This window comes from Excalfactoria chinensis, chromosome 4 (assembly GCF_039878825.1).
Source record: "Excalfactoria chinensis isolate bCotChi1 chromosome 4, bCotChi1.hap2, whole genome shotgun sequence".
NCBI classification, from domain to species: Eukaryota; Metazoa; Chordata; class Aves; order Galliformes; family Phasianidae; genus Excalfactoria; species Excalfactoria chinensis.
Window position 1 is genome coordinate 40,234,996 of NC_092828.1, and position 5,346 is coordinate 40,240,341.

Sequence of the window (5,346 nt, forward strand, 5' to 3'; positions counted from 1 at the left end):
TTGGAGAGAGATCTCCAGAGGGTTTTCCTCACCTGAATCTCTGTATGATGTTATGATCATTTCTGCTGAAAATCATATGAAGGGAAAAGCTAAATATATCAGTCTTTTTACAAGTCTCTGTAGCCTCTAACAGCCAGCGTACGTCTCTGCATACGCACTCTCCAGACTTGTGCAAGCACACATAAATGAGATTTAATCGGATATTGCATTCCAATAAATGTGAGAATTCAGCACAACTGATTTTCAAATTGACTGGTTTATTAACTCAACAATACAGTCCAGTTGCCCAGGACCAGTATTGCAGTACAAGACAAGCCTGAATCAACAGAAAAATGAAGCAGGTGCGTGGTTGTCTTCCCTCTCATGGCTGTCTTCAGTATTATGTATTTAGTATTATGTTGGTTCTTGTTCAGGATCTGTCTCGGGCTTCATATATGTTGTTCACATAGAGCAGGAAACGGATTCATCAAATCTTGCCTCCTCAGCAGAGGGGAAAAGTCAGCACCATCAGAGTTGTGGTGGGCTCTGCAAGCTGCACACTTAATACCTGCAGCCTGTTAGGAGCTGGAAGGTCTTTCATTGGAATTACACAAGGTGGGCACAGGCCAAAGCAGTACTTTGATGTCACTGTCTGCCTGTATTGGTTGCTTGAAGATGTACAGGGAATTATTTGCATTATGCAGGTTCATACCAAATGCATGGCTTTCTCATAAGAAATAAAGATCTGCTTTAAAAAATATTTAAGATAGAATCATAGAACGGCTTAGGCTGGAAGGCACCTTAAAGATCTTCTAGTTCCAACCCCCTACCGTGGGCAGGATTTCCACCAACTAGTTCGGACCTTGCTTCTAATACTGCTTCAGCTCTCAGCTTACCAGAGAATCCCCTTCTCCCATGAAAAGGTGATGTTGCTCTGCCATTTGTGTTTTGAGGAGAATTTTCCCAGTGAAAGCTGACTTCTGCCTGAGCTAAGAGCTCCCTTCATTTCCCCCCCACCAATGAAATTACAGCCAATGGAGTTCCCAAAAACAAAAAGAGAGCAGGAAAACCAGAGCCTAGGCTGCTGTGCCAGTGTGGCAACTATTATTCTATCACACTAGATTTACTCACAAACCCTTTACCTCATGTCTGATGGATCGTCTGACATATATGCATCCAAACTCAATGAGTTGGTGTGGCTCTTTGCAGATGGGATTAATCTTATTTCAGGATGAAAGTATAAGCTGGGGAGATGATTCATTCTCTGTAAGGTATCAGTCTTTACGACCTTCACAGCTGTGCCATATCTTTCACAAATGGTGCTTCATTGTTACTCAGCACCTGCTTCATATAAGCAACTATGAAAACAGTAATGTCTTATTGCAACAAATCTCATAAAATTTGGAACTGAGCATCTAGCAACAGAGAGATACAGGTATGTTACACCACATTCCTTCTGCCACTCGAAAAGCAGATGAATAAATGGAAGTTTAATGCTAGTTTAAATGTGGAACAACTGTCTATAGATGGATAGGGTTAATTTGCAGTGGAATAACTCAAAAAGGAAGAGTAGGGTAGCTTTCTAAGGGTTATTTCTTTCATCTTCTTTCCCCAGAACCATCCCTGAGTGGTAATCTCTTGTTCTTCCTTCCCAGAGAATTCTTGTCCAAGGAAATAGAAGGCACCTTCAAAAGCAAAGAACTACCTTAAATTGCTTGGGCAGTCAGATTGATTGGCTCAACTAATCACCTTAAATTTGCAGAAACAGCTGGTATACAGTTTACATCCTGAAGAAGCAAACTTCCATTAGGAACTGAGCAGAGAAGATGACTAAATCTGCATGGACTTATCAACAAACTTCTGCAAGTGTGAGCTCTTTAGCCTAGCCTTGTGAAACCACCCCCCCAAAACACATCTCCACACACAGTGAGAATTTCAGAGTAACAAAGCTTGCAGGTGTTTACAGGAGCTTTGATCCTAAAATGACAGCAAATGGGCATGATGAAAAGAATCTAATTATCATTATTATGGATGGAATGAGATTGTCTGACACTAGAAGATGTTCCTGAACTTGAGTCAGTTGTGTGCCATTAAGAATATAAGGATCGGAGACAAATGTGTTGCAAAATGAACTGCAGGCTGGAGCTTTCATCCAAAATCCATATCCATGTCAGCTCATTCAGAACCATTATAAGCATGGCACAGAGGGCTTTGCAGGGATTATTGCACAGGCTCCAAGCATCTGAAGGAGGCAGAAGAAAATGAAGAAACGACTATAAAAGACAATGAGGAAACAGAACCAAAACCATGGATAAATTGTAGCAAGAACCGTGGAAAAAGAGTAAATTGAAATTTATTTGGTTGTGTACTGATTAAAAGCAGTTTCAGCCATTTCCAGGCTTTTCCAGGATACAGGATGCTATGTCTTCCTCAGAAAAAAATATAAACAAAACAAAATATTGCTCCTCATTAAAATGAAAGGGTTGATTTGCAAAATGTGATGTTGCTTCCTAAATCTGGCTTTGCATGCACCAGGTGCTCCAAAATGCAACGTAACTGGCAGGTGAAGGCCTTGGTCTCTCAGACTGAGAAATTCTGATAAAGAAGATGGATGGCTCAGACTCTCTTTCCTGACCCTCAGCACCTGAGCTAGCCTTGTTTTTCCTTTAAGCCAGCTGTGAAACAAACATTGTCTTCCCTGAGGCTCCACCTTCCAACATGGAAGGACCTGGGTGGAATGAGAAATCCTTCCCGTATTCATGAAACACAAAGCAAAGGAGAGGGAGTGGATCTCAAAAGATAATCTTGTGAGTAATTTAACAGTGGAGGAACAAATTCCTTCTGTTTGGTGGTTTGTTTTGTTTTTGTTTTTTTTCTCACTACATCTGGCTTTGCTATTATTTTGAGCAGCCCACCAGCACTGAGCAAGCAGAGTGTAGAGTGGGTGGTTTGGTGGTGGCTCATCTCATGCATCATCTGCAGCTAACTGTTGGGACTGCATGGAGCTCACAGGCTGCAGGAGATTTAATCAGAAAGAGAATATTTTGCTCTGGGGACAGGGATTTTACTTTGAAACGCTGCATTTCTATTGCATGTCTTTGACAATAAACATAACTGGGGATTTCCTTCCTCCAAAGGGCCAGTTTTTGGTTTTCTGGATAGAATGTCCAGCGTACAGCTGGAATCATATATAGAACTATAGAACTGATACCAAGCACAGTACTGGGGAATGCTAGCAGATCTCAGTCAGAGGTTTGCCTCTCAGAAGGCTGGTTCTTTTCTCCTTTTCACTGATGACATATTATTTTCCTCAGAACTAAAGACAGATCGCTTCATTTTTAAATGATGGATCACTTCAGTGGCTCACACTTTTGAACTCCCAGAGGAGCAGAGTGGAAGAGTCAATGACTGCTACATTGAAGGCTGCATTAGTCACAGCATTCAGGTACATCTGTCTCAGGAGAAATCTTTCATTCCCCAGCTAGGCGAAGATCTTTCAGTGCTTGACTGCAGCTGGTCTCTACCACGCTTAGAGAGGTCTCAGAACCCTTGGTCTCATCATGCCTCTTGCATCCAGTGGTCATCATCTTCCTGACTTGCTGTATCTTCTTATTTTCATGAAACAGCTACCTGGAGAGTATCAACAGCATCTGCATCCAGTAGAGCCCAAGACAAAAACCTGAGATGGGTGCTGAGACCTCTGACAGTTTCTCCTCAGTTGGTCCTGTGCTAGAGACCCTGGAGAGGCTGTAGCCTGCTCCCAAAAAGTCTGTATCCCAGATAAGTAGGCTCTGGTACTATCTCAGGCACCTTGTCTCCACTGACACAGCACCGGTGATGGCATTCTCAACTGCAACCCAACCCTCTGGGCACAGTGAACCCAAGAGTACTTCTGCTTCAGTCCAACTGCCAGCAATGTATACAAAAGTGTCATCGTGTACAGGTCAATGGGACTAATCTCTTCACAGGAAGCATTCTGGTATGTACCTCTCAGTGCCAGCTATGACCTCTTTAAGGCATACCCATCAACTCACTCTTTCTAAAGCACAGACCAGAAATAGACTGTGGCAGTGACTCAGAAAGGGAGAGAAGAGTCATTCTGACTCAAACACCAAAGTGAACCTCTAGAGGATAGCACATGGGACTCTTCTCACTACCTCTCACAACTCTTCATGTCTTAGCTGCCAGAGATCCATCACAAAAACCTGCAGTGTACTCAAATGTTGCTTCTGCTCTCTTGATAGAGAAGGTGATGCTATGCTGACTCTGCAGTGTGATTCAAAGGCATGTAATGTAGTAGTCCCAGTAGCTGAATAACGTGGGCAAAGACTCACTTTCTTGCCCACTGGGCAAGAAGATAGCAGATCTTAATTAGCAAAACCTAAGTGCCAGATAACAGGCATGTCCCTTTTCTGTCCTCTGAGAATAATCTCTATTTTTCTCATGTACTATACATTTTCCTCTTTGTTAGGCAATACAGTTTGGATACTAGGATCATACAGAATCTCTGAATCTAGATGTATACATTAAATTACTGGATGAAATAGGGATGAGGAAGCCAAACTTCTACCCAGCTCATTAGCACCGTGCAAAACTACAGCAAAGTCTTTCCCAGATGGCAGTCCACCTCTATGTGCTCAAAGCACAGCCTCTGTAATTGCTCTCTCAGGCAGTTTCTCTTACTGACTGTTCAGAAAGAAGTACCATCTAGCAAGCCTCAGGGACAAGGAACATATGATTTAAAAAATAAAAATTAAAAAAAAAAATAGGACAATACCACTGATCTTTATTTTAAAAAGCCATTTCATGTCTGATATGGCAAATGAAGGCGTATTTTTAAGGTCCACTGAGTAACAGTTAGAGGGGGAAAAAATCAAAATAGGGACACATCAGTTTTCTTGGGAGATCAGAGTGATTCTTGAGGCTTATTTAACTCGGCAGTTTGAGAGCCTCCTGGCAGCATTCCTGGTCATACAAGTAGAAGGTATGTGTGTACACAGATCCCCTGATCTACTTCTGACCTTAATTACTCTAGGGTTAACCCAAGCAAGTCCATTGCTCCAGATTTATGCTGTGATGGCTGGCATTTCTTCTGAGAATCTAATCATTGTGTAAGCAGCAGAGAGCACACTAAATTTCTGCAACATCCCTCCCATCACCCCTTCTCATGACACTCCAGTTTCCAGCATGAGACAGCAGAACCATCACCAGGAACGTGTAACTGACTCTGCAGTTCACTGAGATGAGCACATCATTTCCTTTGTTATTGCCATCTGTGAGCTAATCCCAGCTGACCCTTAGCACTTTTCCCCCTGCACAATGGAACTTCAGCTTCTTCAGTTTGAAATGATGTCTCAAATTTTTGTT

General features: G+C 42.3%; 1 long non-coding RNA gene across 1 annotated transcript; it reads left to right on the top strand.

The window, feature by feature from the left end:
• Positions 1–1,340: 1,340 nt before the first annotated feature.
• LOC140251914 (uncharacterized) lies at positions 1,341–4,578 on the top strand. The gene is made up of 3 exons (XR_011903490.1): positions 1,341–1,414; positions 1,635–2,786; positions 3,294–4,578. It is a non-coding gene; the product is annotated as an uncharacterized lncRNA (long non-coding RNA).
• The last annotated feature ends 768 nt before the right edge of the window (positions 4,579–5,346 follow it).